This window comes from Schistocerca americana, chromosome 1 (assembly GCF_021461395.2).
Source record: "Schistocerca americana isolate TAMUIC-IGC-003095 chromosome 1, iqSchAmer2.1, whole genome shotgun sequence".
In the NCBI taxonomy this organism is placed as follows: domain Eukaryota; kingdom Metazoa; phylum Arthropoda; class Insecta; order Orthoptera; family Acrididae; genus Schistocerca; species Schistocerca americana.
This window is the reverse complement of record NC_060119.1, coordinates 1,211,680,455-1,211,699,223: the sequence shown is the minus strand read 5'-3', so window position 1 is coordinate 1,211,699,223 and position 18,769 is coordinate 1,211,680,455. Positions and strand designations below refer to the sequence as shown.

General features: G+C 46.1%; 1 pseudogene; it reads right to left on the bottom strand.

Annotated features, from left to right (window-relative positions):
- Window positions 1-1,738: 1,738 nt before the first annotated feature.
- LOC124555161 lies at window positions 1,739-1,856 on the bottom strand (annotated as a pseudogene).
- Between the last annotated feature and the right edge of the window lie 16,913 nt (window positions 1,857-18,769).

The following is an 18,769-nucleotide window of genomic DNA, read 5'->3' as shown; positions in this document are numbered from 1 at the left end:
CACATTCTGAGGCATCAAGAAATCACCAGCTTACTTGTTAGTACTGAAGGGAAGGTGGGAAAGGTAAAAATTGTAGATGGAGACCAAGAAATGAATACAGTAAGCAGATTCAGAATATTGTAGGTTGCAGTAGTTATTCGGAGATGAAGAGGGTTGTGCGGGATAGAGTAGCATGGGGCTGCATAAAACCAGTCTTCGGACTGAAGAACACAACAATAACACAAAAAGATATTTTTTTCGGTGGATATCTATCTCCTTTACGACTCGTTTTTGGATCCGCGCCTGGCTGAAGATCGAGATAGAGTACTAAACCGAGATGGTTAGGTTGGCAGCGAGACGGAGTGGCTCTCATACCCCGCAGAGCTTTGAGCGCTCAGCTTACGGGCCACCCTGCAAGGAGGCCCCCACCCCCCCACACACACCCCATGGGCAAAGCGTCTGCCGCAGCTGCCGTTAGAGCGCAGCACGTGCTCCGGCGCGCTCCATTATACAAAGTAGCTGACGTAATAATACACCTGCTGCTGCGGTCGCAGCCGCCGACGCTGCTTCACCAGCTCGCCACCTGGCGCGCCACCTGCGACCTTCCGCCCCTCTCCCCGCGCACGGTCCGTTATAACTACGCTTTAAACACTACATAAATGCCGGCCATTAACGTCACCTGCCTGGAAATACTAAGCCGGCAAGCTCTTCTCTCTTTTTACTCTTCAAATAAAGCAGCGAAAAAATGCTCCCAGGGGGCGTGTAAGCAAACATGTAACATGGAGCAGCAGCTACTATTACCAGTGTCCCACATAGCTATGGAGAATTGCTGTTTAGTCTAAGTTAACATTAAAGACCTTGTATCATGCATTACTGCGTATTAGCCTCGGAATTATACCGCTCGTGCTCCTCTTCCTTAATCCTTCCCCCATAATTTCGCTTTAAAGCCTTTTTTAGTGTACCACTGTTTAAAGGCAGGCCTAAAAAAAGGAAGATCATCCTTAAAGTTATGTCGCAGTACATAAACGACGCACTGCACTAAAATAGCAGAGTAATGTCAGTGTAATGTAAAATCTACTGGGTCTTTCAACGGCTGGCGCATCAAGTAAACGAGCAGCTTTAATAGAAATAAAATTCGACCGGTCTGAGTCCTCATTCGTAGTTACTTTAGGGAGTACTGCGATAGTTTTTTCCTACACTATATGCATTTCATTACACTGATTCAAATAGTGATCTGAAAATCACATATATTTTACAAGCACATTGCCCTAGAAATTCGTAAACACTTCACTTTCTAAAGCTGCTGAAGTGACGTTCTTTCATGTACTGCATGTCTCGTATTTTTCCTGCAAAAACGAGATATTAATATGTATTGTACGAATTGCATTCCACGAATCTGGCGGGGATAGGTTCCTGGGCCGTGGAAATTAATCAAGGATGTACATTTAAGTTCAAAATATAAGTAAATGGCTTAATTTTATGAAAATGTAGTGTGGCAGTGCTAATGTTGTTTTAGTGTAACCTAACTTTAAGGTTATTTTTTTGATAAAATATACAGCACTCCGTCCTCAGGCCACAAGTAGCCCATCGGGACCATCCGACCGCCGTCTCATCCTCAGTTCAGGACGCGGATAGGAGGGGCATGTGGTCAGCACACCGCTCTCTCGGTCGTTATGATGATTTCCTGTGATCGGCGCCATTACTATTCGGTCGAGTAGCTCCTCAATTGGCATCACGAGACTGAGTGCACACCGAAAAATGGCAACAGCGCTTGGCGGCCTGGATGGTCACCCATCCAAGTGCCGGCCACGCCCAACAGCGCTTAACTTCGGAGATCTCACGGGAACCGGTGTATCCACTGCGGCAAGGCCGTTGCCATAAAATATACAGGGTGTTTGGAAATTCCCATTATAACCTTGTAGGACTTGTAAAGTTCACTGAATACATAATATTTTGAATAGGAACCCATGTTCGGAAACCTTTCGTTTCCGTGCTGCAGTCATTTGAAAATATGTTGGTAAGATGATAACTTTTACAATTACTAGGAAACACCCAGGACAGCACTCGTTTTACGATTATACTCATTAATAACCAAAGAAGCAGCCCACCAGGCTATCCGACAGCGCTGTTGTGCTGCTTCCTCGACTGGGGTAGGCGCGCCGGCGGCGAATCCAATTAATGGAGAGGGCCAGTGCGCCAGCCAGCCTGGATGTGGTTTTTAGGCGGTTTTCTACATCGCACTTGGTGAATAACGGGCTCATCCCTACGTCCCGCCACAGTTACACGACTTGCAGACATCTGAAAAACGTTCCCGTTATTTCATGGTTTACACTGGACGCAAGCAGCTGAGGAACACTAATCCAATCCTGTGGGGTATGGGGTGGTGACCGGAAGGGCATCCGGCCTCCCTCTGACACTAACATTGCCAACTCCACAGTAACAAGGCACCGACACAAGTGGGTCACAGGCCCAAAGAAAATGATGATGATGAATAACCAAAGAAACAAAATGGCCAGCCGGGGTTGCCGAGTGGTACCAGGCACTACAGTCTGGAACCGCGCGACCGCTATGGTCGCAGGTTCGAATCCTGCCTCGGGCATGGATGTGAATGACGTCCTTAGGTTAGTTAGTTTTAAGTAGTTCTAAGTTCTAGGGGACTGGTGACCTCAGAAGTTAAGTCACATAGTGCTCAGAGCCATTTGAGCCAAACAAAACGAAACTTAATCTGTTTTCACAAGCATCACACTGTTCCAATTTGGGTGTGCGGCGTCTTCTTGGAGCACCAAAGTCGCTCTTGCTGATGGTGGGGATACCCTTTCTCGAAGCCATTGCTTAATTGTGGCGAAAACGGTATGCAATGGAGCCGGACGTTGCAGAAGGATATGTCGGTGTATTCTGCAAACGTTTTCTCAACTGTGTTGCTCTATCACTCACGGATATGTCAGTGAGGCTCGCATCAGGTCAGAAATGTAGGATAAATGTCAAATGACATCGGATGATCCGACATAAGCATCCTCCACAATGATCAACCCCTTACATACCTGCATAGCAAACATGTATTTAAAACGACGGAAACGGCACGTTTTCGTGCGTGAGTTCCAGTTCAAAATATTGTCTACTCACTCCTCTCTACAAGTCCCAAAGAGGAATTTCCGAACACCTTGTATCTTCAAGGAAATAGATATAGTTACTCAGAAAAATGCTATTTCGTGAAATCTCAAAATTCGCCAAATTATCCATAGGACATTTAATATGCTCTAGCAGACAGTTGAATAAATATCGGTCCATGTACTGGACAGTTATAACTGGAGTACAGTTACGTACTATTATTATAATTATCGTATGCCTACGAAACTAGGCAGATATGCTAATGAGTTAATGCGGAACGTATTTACGTTGGAAACCAAATTAGTTCCATTTGTGGCCTCCAGGTGAAAATCTGACGCTGTACGCTGTTTGTACGACAGTATGAGTTCCACTCCGTAATTTGACATGCCATAACGTTAGTGAACAGTATGGCTCTCAAGAAGAGAGACCGTGCGCTGTTCGTGAAGCTGTTTTATGTGAACGGAGCATTTACAGTGCTGCCTTGAGAGAGTATCGCTAACTGAAAGAACTGGAGATGTCACTAAACGCTTTAAAGACTAAGGAAATGAACTCTGAAAACACGGGTGAGCTTGGCATCGTATCTAAAAGATGACTGCATCCCATGCCGGCGGAAGTTACTGATGAGGTGATGTTCCTGTAACTGATGAGGTGATGTTCCTGTAACTGACCATGCAGCAAGTGCTCCGGTTAGTGGTAGTGCTCCGGCGGTCTTAACGAAAATCGTCCGTCCCACAGTCAACAGGGCCAAAAGTTTTGCGACATATTTTACACTTGTGCCAAAGCAAGGAAAGGCAAACCTACGTTTTTATCATTTGTAGGTTTAGAGAAAGCTTTTCACAGTGTTGACTGGAATACTCTCTTTCAAATTCTGAAGGTGGCAGGAGTAAAATACAGGGAGCGAAAGGCTATTTAGAATTTGTACAGGAAGCAGATGGCAGTTATTAGAGTCGAGGGACATGAAACGGAAGCAGTGGTTGGGAAGGAAGTGAGACAGGGTTGTAGCCTCTCCCCGATGCTATTCAAATGGTTCAAATGGCTCTGAGCACTATGGGACTTAACATCTATGGTCATCAGTCCCCTAGAACTTAGAACTACTTAAACCTAACTAACCTAAGGACGTCACACAACACCCAATCATCACGAGGCCGATGCTATTCAATCTGTATATTGAGCAAGCAGTAAAAGAAACAAAAAAAAGTTCGGAGTAGGCATTAAAATCCATGGAGAAGAAATAAAAACTTTGAGGTTCACCGATGACGTTGTAATTCTGTCAGAGACAGCAAAGGACTTGGAAGAGCAGTTGAACGGAATGGACAGTGTCTTGAAAGGAGGGTATAAGATGAACATCAACAAAAGCAAAACGAGGATAATGGAATGTAGTCGAATTAAGTCGGGTGATGCTGAGGGAATTAGATTAGGAAATGAGACACTTAAAGTAGTAAAGGAGTTTTGCTGTTTGGGGAGCAAAATAACTGATGATGGTCGAAGTAGAGAGGATATAAAATGTAGACTGGCAATGGCAAGGAAAGCGTTTCTCAAGAAGAGAAATTTGTTAACATCGAATATCGATTTAAGTGTCAGGAAGTCGTTTCTGAAAGTATTTGTACGGAGTGTAGCTATGTATGGAAGTAATAAAACTTGGACGGTAAATAGTTTGGACAAGAAGAGAATAGAAGCTTTCGAAATGTGGTGCTACAGAAGAATGCTGAAGATTAGATGGGTAGCTCACATAACTAATGAGGAGGTACTAAATAGAATTGAGGAGAAGAGGAATTTGTGGCACAACTTGACTAGAAGAAGGGATCGGTTGGTAGGACATGTTCTGAGGCATCAAGGGATCACCAATTTAGTACTAGAGGGCAGCGTGGAGGGTAAAAATCGTAGAGGGAGACCAAGAGATGAATACACTAAGCAGATTCAGAAGGCTGTAGGTTGCAGTAGGTACTGGGAGATGAAGAAGCTTGCACAGGATAGAGTAGTATGGAGAGCTGCATCAAACCAGTCTCAGGACTGAAGACCACAACAACAACAACACCCGAGCAAGATCCAGACGGTGCAGTAATTGAAGCCTCATGATGCGCAGCAACGTTCTGAATTTGCTCTCTGGTTTCTGGCACGAATCGAAGTTGTTGGTCCGTGGCCGGCACATTTTACACTACAGGATGCAGTGAATACACAGAACAAGCGAATTCGGGATTAATGTTAAACCGAGTGTTGCGCACAGAGGCACTGCGCCCATCGTATGTGACAGTGTGGTGCGGATTCACAAGCACCTTTATTCTCGGTTCGTTCTTCTATGAAGAGAATACTCAAAGCTCCCGTGAGGCGTACCGTGACGTCTGCGTGTTATCGAGACGACCTCGTACAACATGTGGTTCCTGCTTTGGTAGAGTGCAAATATATGGAAACCACTGCTTAAATCCAAGGTGGGGGAACACCTCTTGTAGCTCGTCTAGTCAAAGATCTGCCTAATGCAACCTTCCACAAAGATTCACAGACGCATGGTCTGAAAAATCAACTTGTGTCATTTGGCTTTGGCGATACCTAAAAGAATGTGTTTCCCAGGGACACGTTCGGCCTCTATCTGATCTGAAGGTCGGTATACAAGAACACAACACGTTGCTCAGTTTCCACCGGGACTGCTACGAGCAACTGCTGATCACGTCGTTTTACGGTTGCGGCGTCTTGTCGATATCTCCGCTGCTCGTATTGAACCAACTATGTAAGCAGCAGTTACTAATAAAATCAACGTTATATCTTCGTCTCTTGTTTGACATTTTCTGCCCACATCTCGTACCTAATTCTTTAAACATGGAAACATTTCTATACGTCTTTTCTGCATTCGTAAAGGCAGATTTCCGCCTGGTGGTCAAAATTTCTTCCATTTGTAAATCCATTCCGCATTAAGGCATTAGAAAATCTACCAAGTTTGGCTGCCATACAATAATTTAAAGCCAACACTGGACCTCTGAGACTGACCACCAGGTTTTTGTCTTCTTTCGGTGCAAGTGAAAAGACCATGAAGTCTTTGTAGACGCTGTTTTTGATCCACATATAATTTTCATATTTTGCGCTACTTTGTGAGAGAAAGAAACATTGGGAAAGACAAGCGACATTAACGAAACTACAGTATGTGATCAAAAGTATCCGGACGCCCCCCAAAAACATAAGTTTTTCATATTGGCTGCATTGTGCTGCCACTTACTGCCAGGTACTTCATACCAGCGACCTCAGTAGTCATTAGACAAAGCGAGAGGGCACGGAATTCGAACGTGGTAAGGTGATACGGTGTCACTTGTGTCATACGTCAATAAGCGAGATTTCCACACTCCTACACATCCGTAGGTCCACTGTTTCCGATGTGCTAGTGAAGTGGAAACGTGAAGGGACCCGTACAGCACAAAAGCGTACAGGCCGACCTCGCCTATTGACTGACAGAGACCGCCAACGGTTGAAGAGGGTCGTAATGTGTAATAGGCAGACATCTGTCCAGACCATCACACGGGAATTCGAAAGTGCATCAGGATCCGCGGCAAGTACTATGACAGTCAGGCGGGAGGTGAGAAAATTTCGATTTCATGGTCAAGCGGCTGTTCGTAAGCCACACATCACGCCGGTAAATGCCAAACGACGCCTCGCTTGATACAAGGAGCGTAATCACTGGACGATTGAAGAGTGGAAAACGTTGTGTGGAGTGACGAATCACGGTACACGATGTGGCGATCCGATGGCAGAGTGCGGGTGTGGCGAATGACCGGTGAACGGCATCTGCCAGCATTTGTAGTGCCAACAGTAAAATTCGGAGGCGGTGGTGTTATGGTGTGGTCGTGTTTTTCATGGAGGGGGTTTGCACCCCTTGTTGTTTTGCGTGGTAGTATCACAACACAGGCCTACAGTGATGTTTTAAGCACCGTCGTGCTTCCCACTGCTGAACAGCAATCAGGGGATGGCGATTGCATATTTCAACATGATCGAGCATCTGTTCATAATGCACGGCATGTGGCGGAGTGGTTACACGACAATAACGTCCCCGTAATGGACTGGCATGCACAGAGTCCTGACCTGAATCCTAGACTTTGGGATGTTTTGGAACGCCGACTTTGTGGCGGGCCTAACCGACCGGCATCGATACCTCTCCTCAGTGCTGCACTCCGTGAACAATGAGCTCCCATTCCACAAGAAAGCTTCCAGCACCTAATTGGGCGTATGCCTGCGAGAGTGGAAGTTGTCATCAAGGCTGAGGGTGGGCCAACAACACATTGAATTCCAGAATTACCGATGGAGGGCGCCACCAACTAAGTAATTTTCAGCCATGTGTCCGGGTACTTTTGATCTCACAGTGTATCTACAGCGAAACATTTGCCAGAACACTAAGCTTCTAGATCCGGTCACTGCAGTATGTTCTAGAAGTAACACCAATGCCGTGACATGCTTCTATATCTAGAAAATATAATGCTGTGCTGACCCAACATCTGACACAGAGGCACGGTGGACACGTTAAAACACAAGATGGCGACGACACGTCGTGCTCAGCCTGGTCACTAAGGCCACTGCTTCTCACCGTTTGCTTTTCCTGCCGTCAATGCTGCCGCCATTGCCAACCAGCACTGCTGGTTACTGACCGCAGTAAGTCGACGTGTTGATTGGAGTAAACTAATAACATACTGCGTACATGGACATCGAAACGATGAATGAAAATTTGTACTGAAGTCCGGATCTGAACTTGGATCTCCTGCTCATTAGGCTGACGCCCTAACCACTAAACCACCGTGACACAATGATTTTGCACAACTGCACGGATTACCCTAGCACACTTCAGTTCTCAATCCAAATTCCAATCACGCCTCAGATCACCAGGTATTCCCTCTAAACACGAACGGCACTGTGGAGGCTCCACAGCTGTCTTGGAATAGCATCCGAGAACCGAACGAAATGAGAAATCCTGCCTCAAACCAAGGCAAGGGTGCTTTAATCTAATGAAACTAGTGGTTCCAGAGACCAGAGCTAACGGTAATTTGGACTGAGGAGGAAGGCGTGGTGGGGTGGTTGGTGCAGCTGTGGAAAGCCACTGCGCCAGGGTAGCTTAATGCGTGGCGCGTCTGCCTAGTGAACAACAGACCCAGGTTCGAATCCTCGCCTTCCTATAAATTTTCATTCGTCGCTTCAGTCTGCATATATGCATCATAGATCTTTGAGACTTGAAAAGATTTCTGGAACTACATACACTCATGCGCATAAATTAAGGATAATCGCAGAATGTGGTGCACACAACGTGGTACTACACAAAACTGGCGCTAATAGCATAAGCACATACAGAAAACACAAGACACAGATCTGTAAGTCCACGGTATTGGTGATAAGTTGAGAAAACCGTCCCGGAACACATGTACTACAAAACGCCACTGTTTTCTGTGCATGTACCCAGACATCAGTATGGGATATGATCACCATGCACACATACACAGGCTGCACGACGTGTTGGCATACTCTCGATCATGTGGTCGAGCAGCTGCTGGGGTATAGCCTTCCATTCTTGCACCACTGCCTGTCGGAGCTCCTGAAGTGTCCTAAGGAATTGAAGACGTGCAGCGATACGTCGACCGAGAGCATCCCAGACGTGCTCGATGGGGTTAGGTCTACAGAACAGGCAGGCCACTTCGTTCACCTGATACCTTCTGTTTCAAGGTACTCCTCCACGATGGCAGCTCGATGGGGCAGTGCGTTATCATCCTCAGGAAAAGGTGAATCACACTGCACCTCTGAAAAGGCGGAAATACTGGTGGAAAATGACGTTCCGATACACCTGACCTGTTACGGTTTCTCTGTCAAAGACATGCAGGGGTGTACGTGCACCAATCATAATCCCACCCCACACCATCAAACCACAACCACCATCCAGGTCCCTTTCAAGGAAGTTAAGGGGTTGGTATCTGGTTCCTGGTTCACACCAAATGAAAACCCGGCGAGAATCATTTTTCAGACTATACCTGGACTCATGCGTGAACATAACCTGGAACCACTGTTACAATGACCATGTACTGTGTTCTTGACGCCAGGCTTTACGGGCTCTCCTGTAACCAGGGGTCAGTGAAATGCAACTTGCAGGTCTCTGGGCGAATAAACCATGTCTGTTAAGTCGTGTGTAGACTGTGTGTCTGGTGACAACTGTTCCAGTGGCTGTGGTAAGGTCCCGAGCAAGGCTACCTGGAGTACTCCGTGGCTGTCCGCGGGCACTGATGGTGAGATATCGGTCTTCTTGTGGTGTTGTACACTGTGGAAATCCCGTACTGTAGCGCATGGACACGTTTTCTGTCTGCTGGAATCGTTGCCATAATCCTGAGATCACAATTTGTGGCACTTGGAGGGCCCGTGCTACGACCTGCTGTGTTTGACCAGCCTCCAGTCGCCCTAGTATTCCTCCCCTCATAACGTCATCAATATGTGTTCTTTGAGCCATTTTCGACGCACAGTCACCATTAGCACGTCTGTAAACATCTGCACACTTACTCGCTGCACCACACTCTGACCTGCACCAACACACCCCTGCGTATGTGGACTGCTGCCAGCGCCGTTGTGCGACGACCGAAGGTCAAATGCACCGCATTGTCATACCCCGAGGTGATTTCTACCCGCAAACCGCCCACTAGAGCAGGGCTTCACAACATACGTGCTCGGCTCGCGGAGCAAGCTGTGAGCAGCAAGGCGCGAGCACGGAGCAGCGCGAGCACGCTACCCCCACTACCGGACCAGAGCGGAGAGTGGGGAAAATCACGTGGGGCACACAACAGCTGCCGCCAGTCGAAGTAAATCCGCGGCCACCTGCAGGGATATCACTCACGAATTATTACTGCGACAAATGAAACAAATAAAGGAGAATGTACACATGCCACATAATTTTATTGGCTTAGTGTATGCCTCTACATTCGCATTAATTTGTGAACTGTTACACAATAAAAGGTGTCACTGAAGTGTGGGATTCTCGATTATCTTGTACTTTTTGCCCTTTACAATTGCGTCTATGTTCGGAGTAATTGTTCTTGTGCATTTTAGGCGCAGCGTGCAGTTTAAATTTCGATCAGACAATGCGTTTCTCAGGCGCGTCTTGTTACATTTCATTGCAGAGAAGAGTTGTTCACAAACATACGTGGAACCAAACATTGATATTATTGTAGCCGCCAGTTTGTGCAAACGAGGAAATCTATCCTTAGCGAAGTGTCTGTAGAATTCCAAAATGTTTTTCTTGTTCTGAAATTTGTCTCTGTATTCTCTGTCACACTGCAGGTCAACAATTTCTTGCTGCAGCTCAGGACGAATCTCTTAAATATTCGCTGAATATGGAGAGAACAGATCAAAATCACTGTCTAGTGCTGTCAGATCTTGAAAGCGCTGATCAACTAAACTATGTGAATAACGTTCACAGTCTTTGTGAACATCTTGCATGGATGATAATTTAGGAAAATGAGCTATGTTTCCTGTTTCCAGCTGACTCACCCAAAGTTTCAATTTCATTTTAAAAGCTCGTATTCTATCTATGAAATGAGTAATTAGCAGATCTTTACCTTGTAGTAAAATGTTCAAAGCATTCAGATAGCTAGTTAAATCTGCTAAGAACGCGAGATCACATTCAAATGTGGGCCCACATTTCCCCTCCCTCCCTACTCCGCGACCTTGCACCTGCTCGCGAGCACGTGCCTGAGCAGACGCGAGTACTCGCGCTCAAAACCGGCCAGTTGTTAAGCCCTGCACTAGAGCATTGTTTCACCATGTATCAGGATTATCCTTAATTTATGAGCATGAGTGTAGTTTCATTTGATCAGAGTATCCTTGGCTGGGTTTCAGGAAGGATCCCCAATTTCGATCGATGCTGGGACGCTATTCCTGTATAGATGGAGAGCCTCTGCAATGGTGTTCGTGTTTAGGAGCTGAGGCACGATTGGGAAGTTGGACTGAAGAGAGATGTTTGCTAGGGTAGTTCGCGCAGTTGTTCAAAACAGCTGTGCTAGAGAGGCGGAATGGTTAGATCATCTGCCTTATGAGCAGGAGATTCGGGCCCGAATCATGACCGTGGCACAGATTTTCATTCATCGCTTCACTCTGAATATACACATCCTGGACGTTTGAGACTTAAAAGGTCCCTGGAGCCACATAGTTTCATTTGATAATACGCTATTGTTCTCTCCCTGCTTCTATGACACTGCGATGGACCATCTGGTTCGAGGTACCTGCTGCCCGACCAGCCATCTTCCAGCAGCACCATGGCCTTGTGACGGTACAAACTAGCGTTACTAGATGAATATTTCTATGAGGGCAGTTCAATAAGTAATGCAACACATTTTTTTTCTGAAACAGGGGTTGTTTTATTCAGCATTGAAATACACCAGGTTATTCCCCAATCTTTTAGCTACAAAACACTATTTTTCAACGTAATCTCCATTCAATGCTACGGCCTTACGCCACCTTGAGATGAGGGCCTGTATGCCTGCACGGTACCATTCCACTGGTCGATGTCGGAGCCAACGTCGTACTGCATCAATAACTTCTTCATCATCCGCGTAGTGCCTCCCACGGATTGCGTCCTTCATTGGGCCAAACATATGGAAATCCGACGGTGCGAGATCGGGGCTGTAGGGTGCATGAGGAAGAACAGCCCACCGAAGTTTGGTGAGCTCCTCTCTGGTGCGAAGACTTGTGTGAGGTCTTGCGTTGTCATGAAGAAGGAGAACTTCGTTCAGATTTTTGTGCCTACGAACACGCTGAAGTCGTTTCTTCAATTTCTGAAGAGTAGCACAATACACTTCAGAGTTGATCGTTTGACCATGGGGAAGGACATCGAACAGAATAACCCCTTCAGCGTCCCAGAAGACTGTAACCATGACTTTACCGGCTGAGGGTATGGCTTTAAACTTTCTCTTGGTAGGGGAGTGGGTGTGGCGCCACTCCGTTGATTGCCGTTTTGTTTCAGGTTCGAAGTGATGAACCCACGTTTCATCGCCTGTAACAATCTTTGACAAGAAATTGTCACCCTCAGCCACATGACGAGCAAGCAATTCCGCATAGATGGTTCTCCTTTGCTCTTTATGGTGTTCGGTTAGACAACGAGGGACCCAGCGGGAACAAACCTTTGAATATCCCAACTGGTGAACAATTGTGACAGCACTACCAACAGAGATGTCAAGTTGAGCACTGAGTTGTTTGATGGTGGTCCGTCGATCATCTCGAACGAGTGTGTTCGCACGCTCCGCCATTGCAGGAGTCACAGCTGTGCACGGCCGGCCCGCACGCGGGAGATCAGACAGTCTTGCTTGACCTTGCGGCGATGATGACACACGCTTTGCCCAACGACTCACCGTGCTTTTGTCCACTGCCAGATCACCGTAGACATTCTGCAAGCGCCTATGAATATCTGAGATGCCCTGGTTTTCCGCCAAAAGAAACTCGATCACTGCCCGTTGTTTGCAACGCACATCCGTTACAGACGCCATTTTAACAGCTCCGTACAGCGCTGCCACCTGTCGGAAGTCAATGAGACTATACGAGACGAAGCGGGAATGTTTGAAAATATTCCACAAGAAATTTCCGGTTTTTTCAACCAACATTGGCCGAGAAAAAAATGTGTTGCATTACTTATTGAACTGCCCTCGTAGTATACAAGGATTGCTTTGTGGAGAGCGAGCGCGCTACATGGTGCGCGATTCGCAGAAGCGCGTGGCGCGCCCGCGCGAGATTTGCAACGGTCGGTGGGATGGTCTCCGTCGCCACATGGCCTGCAGCTTGGGGCATTGTTTGGTTTTTCACGCATTACGCAAAAACTATGTAACTCACGGTGAAGAGTGATACCCCAGTGGATTATGGTCAGCAATATGCACCTTCTGAAAGATCGACCTTTATTTCAAGTCACGAGACGCAAAAGTTATAGTAGCCTAAAAATCGGTTAATATCACGAATACTGAAAGGTTAATAAAAATAGTAAATAACAACTTACAGGGATGAGTGAGCACTCATTAAAAACGTCTCGTCATACCGGATCGAGTGCCATAGTCCTATGTTAAGATTCATAAATAATTAACCCCGTAAAGAGCAATAAATAAAGTTTGAGGGAAAATTATTTGTAAAATTCAATAGAAAATTCATGACGTAAAGAACGGCACTATACAATGTTTTGGGTGGCATCAGACGTATTTTTAAACTAGTGAAGTTATACTGTACGTGTAACTTGCAATAGTTTTCATTGTTTGCAAATTATTATTAACATTTATCGCCCATAGTTAATCAATTACTATAGATATGAAGATTTTGGGCAGCGCAATGTGTAGATCGCTATAGAGTACGTCAAAAAACGGTGCTATATGCAGTTCTATGTTAAAACTTTGCAGCACAGATGTAAACAAACAAATCTGCGCTAAGGGGCGAAATTTTGCAAAAACTAAAACTTGATTTACGGGTGATAGAATAATCCTAGAAATTAATGTAACATAGTAAATAAGATGTGTACTTATTTCTGTCGAGGGATGTATGTATCAAAATTTGTAATCTTAACTGGTGATATTGGTACTTGCATAACCAGGGGGTTGACGTCCGAGCCTATATAAGCGAGCGGCAATCTTGGCCAGGGGTCAGTCGTTGGTCAGTCGTTTTGGAGGGTGGGTGGCGAGCGAGCCCCACTTGAGGGTGGCCAATGTGGTCGTTTGAGAATTCTTTTTCGCGCCGATTTATTTCGACAAAGAGTATTGTTTAATAGTGCAAGTGTGCAAGCATATATTTGGTGAACTGGAAGTGCCACGATTATTTGTGTGAGTACGATTTACGAGGTATACATCGTCGTAAGTGAACATGTGGCGAACTGTGATTTCGCGCCAAAACTGTTAGAACAAAGAGGACAGTGGGACTTGTGGTTCTGTTCGAATTGATTGAGTAATTTTCGTTTATAGTAGCCTAAATTACTGCTTTTGGGGGTTCGGAGTCAAATTATTATTAAAGTAAAACTGTAAACCGTCTCACCGGTGCTAATTTCATTGTGTGAAAGAAAAGGACAACGCTAATAAATAGTGATTGAACTGTGTCCTGAAAAACTGATTTTGCAATAATAATCGCCTAATTTTTGTTCCATAGCATAAACTGTACCCCTGTCTGAGGGAATAATTAATTCAAAAACTATAACAAATGCGCGGGTGTGGCATAGTGTACTAATGCACTAAGTGTGGAAATCATTCCCTGAGACTTATGTGAGAGCCAAAATTTGCAATCCCATTTTTTAACCAACATTTATGCACATTCGTGTGGACTCTGCTTCAACCGTACTTCTTTATTTGCCGCCCCGTCGCAGCCTACAGAAAGGTCGTTAAGACTCAAGGCATCCTGACCCCACTACAAATCAACGTGTATGAGACACGGATCTACGAACAGTTTAAAAAAACGTTATATTGCTTTGTATAGACGTCAGTGTTGCTATCTTGAGAAACCATAGTCGCCTAGGGGTTAGACGAAATATGGAGACATTGCGAGAAATCTAGGCTGTAAAATTAATACAGATGCTGCCGGTTACGCTGTTGTATTTGATGATGAACTGCAATGTCCTCAATACATTCCACGTGTGAGACGTGGTCAAAACAGTGTTCTGTATAGTTGTGAGTGCAGTATGTCGCCGGCCGCTGTGGCCGAGCGGGTTGGTTGGTTGGTTTATTTTGGGGAAGGAGACCAGACAGTGAGGTCATCGGTCTCATCGGATTAGGGAAGGAAGTCGGCCGTGCCCTTTCAAAGGAACCATCCCGGCATTTGCCTGGAGCGATTTAGGGAAATCACGGAGAACCTAAATCAGGATGGCCGAACGCGGGATTGAACCGTCGTCCTCCCGAATGCGAGTCCAGTGTCTAACCACTGCGCCACCTCGCTCGGTTGGCCGAGCGGGTCTACGCGCTTCAGTCCGGAACCGCGCTGCTGCTACGGTCGCAGGTTCGAATCCTGCCTAGGGCATGAAGTGAGTTCCATAGGATGGGAATTGTAGACCGAGGTGGAATTCCAAAACCATTCATGAAGGACGCTAATGGTTGGTTGGTTTGTTGGGAGAAGGAGACCAGACAGCGAGGTCATCGGTCTCATCAGATTAGGGAAGGATGGGGAAGGAAGTCGGCCGTGCCCTTTGAAAGGAACCATCCCGGCATTTGCCTGGACGCTAATGCCCGTTACACCGAAACATGACGCCGAAAGCACAGTACCCGGAAAACGGAGCAATGGAAGAAGGTCATTTGGAGGGATGAGTCTTGTTTCACACTGACTGCAACTTTCTTCCGAGTTTACGTTTGGTTTAAATGACTCTGAGCAGTATGGGACTTAACTTCTGAGGTCATCAGTCCCCTAGAACTTAGAACTACTTAAACCTAACTAACCTGAGGACATCACACACATCCACGTCCGAGGCAGGATTCGAACCTGCGACCGTAGCGGTTGCGCGGTTCCATACTGTAGCGCCTAGAACAGCTCGGCCACTTCGACTGGCCGAGTTTACGCCCCGAGAGTGAAACGTGCCCAGGGTTTCGTATTGATTTGGGCAGCCGTATCGCGGTATTACAAGGGGCTAATGGTTACTATGCAAATTCGCATTGCTGCCATGGATTATGTGACCATTTTCGCTGATCAGGACCATCCTGTGGTACGACGTTCGTTCCCCTAATGACAGTGATATGTTCCAGGACGACAGGGCCACTATTGACACAACTTGCATCGTCGAAGACTGGTTTTGTCAGCACGAGGATAAATTGTCGCATCTCCCTTGCAACACAGTCACCAGATCTCAGTATTACCTGATTATCTGAACTTGACACTGTTGTGCAGGAAGAACGATGTAAGGTTCCCTTGAAAACCTTACAGCGCCAATATGTCTCCATTTCGCGAAGACAGGAAGCCGTGTTTTAATGCGGAGGGGTTTCCTATACCGTGTTATGTACGGTAATTGTTGTATTTTTGGTCTTTCCAAATTTTTGTCCAACCCCTATAGATGTGATATATCCACAGTGAACTTTTCCCGTGGGGTTGTGTGAAGTGGTTGGCTTGTGAAGCTCCAGAGGCAACTGAGTAGACAATACTTCCCAACGCAGACAACATATGACTTAGAACAGGAATGAAACGGTCACTAAAACCATGCTTATCTACAGTCTTGTCGCTTAACAAAATTTCCCACTATTTCACTTAAATTTGTCACACTAATAAACTCTACATCTCTACACAAAGAATATAAACACATCAAAAAAGTTTTACATCAGTCCGGTTCCCAGAACTCCTCAAGATAGACGTTGACTGTGGATATTGTATCAGAGACACAGTCCCTTTGACTGTTAAGAGATGTCACTAAACCCGCCCAAAGATGTAAACAACCATGTATTAGCAGCGCCTATTAGACGGAGGGGGTCCGACAGCCAAACATTTCCAAGCATTCTACCAGGAAGGAGGTACACGGCTCCTGTTGTCTGTAGTTCAACCATGCCTAGATGGTTAATACCTAAGTTCAATCGCGTCCGCATTGTAACATTGTGCCAGGAAGGGCTCTCAAAAAGGGAAGTGTTCAGGCGTCTCGGAGTGAACCAAAGGCGACGTAATTCGCACATGGAAGAGATACAGAGAGACAGGAATTGTCGATGACATGCCTCGCTCAGGCCGCCCAAAGGCTACTACTGCAGTGGATGGCAGCTACCTACGGATTGTGGCTCGAGGGAACCCAACAGCAACGCCACCATGTTGAATAATGCTTTTCGTGCAGCCACAGCACGTCGTGTTACGAATCAAACTGTGCGCAATAGGCTGCATGATGCGCAACTTCACTTCCGACGTCCATGGCGAGGTCCATCTTTCCAACTACGACACCATTCAGCGCGGTACAGATGGGACCAACAACATGGCGAATGGACCGTTCAGGATTGGCATCACGTTCTCTTCACCGATGAGTGTTGCATATGCTTTGAATCAGACAATCGACAGAGACGTGTTTGCAGGCAACCAGGTCAGGCTGAACGCCTTAGATACACTGTCCAGTGAGTGCAGCAAGGTGGAGGTTCCCTGCTGTTTTGGGGAGTCATTACGTGGAGCCGACGTACGCCGATAGTGGTCATGGAATGCGCGGTAACGGCTGCACGATACATAAATGCCATCCTCCGACCGATAGTGCTACCATATCGGCAGTATATTGGCGAGGCATTCGTCTTCCTGGACGACATTCGCGCCCCGATCGTGCTCACCTTGTGATTGACTTGCTTCAGGATAACGACATCGCTCCACCAAAGTGGCCAGTATGTTCTCCAGATATGAACCCTATCGATCATGCATGGGATAGATTGAAAAGGGCTGTTTATGGACGACGTGACCCACCAACCACTCTGAGGAATCTACGCCGAATCGTCGTTGAGAAGTGGGATGTTGTGGACCAACAGTGCCTTGATGACCTTGTGGATAGTATGCCACGACAAATACAGGCATGCATGAATGCAAGAAGACGTGCTGCTGGGTATTAGAGGTACCAGTGAGTACAGTTGTCTGGACCACCACTTCTGAAGGTCTCGCTGTATGGTGGTACAACATGCAATGTGTGGTTTTCCTGAGCAATAAAAAGGGCGGAAATGTTTATGTTGATCTCTATTCCAATTTTCTGTACAGCTTCCTGAACTCTCAGAACTGAGGTGATGCAAAACTTTTTTTGTGTGTGTACGTTGTAAAGATATCAATTATTAGGATTTGTTCGTTCTATCTGTTTTCCCGCGTTCGTCACTCAGGCTGGGGTTATACGCACAGGAAAACAGAAAAGAAAGGAACATTGCCACGAGTTTATCACAGTCGGTGTAAACGTATGTGTTGGAAAATGATGAGAAAAGAAATCTCGCCACAGGCGACTTGAACGATTTAGGGAATCCAGAGTACCTTAATTTGTAGAAATAGTAGTAGTGATAGTAGTCTTATTTATCTGTGGATCATTTTTACAAGGCCGTTGGATATGATATGGTATTAAAGATCAAGAACCATAAAAAGTGCATATAGACGGGCATTTACTTACAATTTTAGTTTGACAAGGACGAATTTATAAATCCCAGCATTCGCTTGAAGTAATTCAGGGAAACCACAGAAGACCTAAATCTAGATGACTGGATCGAGGTTGGAGGCCCTATCCTCTCGAATACAGGAGCAGCCTGTTTAACGCGACACATACTCATTCTCTGTAACCCTAGCTCACAATAGTATTTTGTAAAGAAGATATTTAAGAATGCTAAATGCTAGCTGTACGAGAGGTATTCCATGAGGAATGCAACGCGTTTTTTTTCTCGTTCAGTTTCGGTTGAAAAACATGAGGAATTTGTAGGGAGACATCGTGGAATATTCCTGCTTTAGTCACTGTAGTTTCACGAGGTTCCGATAGATGGCGGCGTTTCGAAATGGCGTCTGTAATGGGGGTGCGTTCCAAGAGGAGCGCTATCAATGAATTTCTTTTGGCGGAAAACCATAGCATCGCAGATATCCATGGGCGCTTGCGGAATGTCTACGGATGCCTGGCAGTGAACTAAAGCACGTTGAATCGTTGGGCAAGGCGTCTGTCATCATAGCAGTAAGATCACGCATATCTGTCCAATCGCCCTTGTACCGTCCGGCCACACACAGCTGTGTCTCCTGCAATGCTACCCTCAGGAAATTGAAGAAACGACTTGAA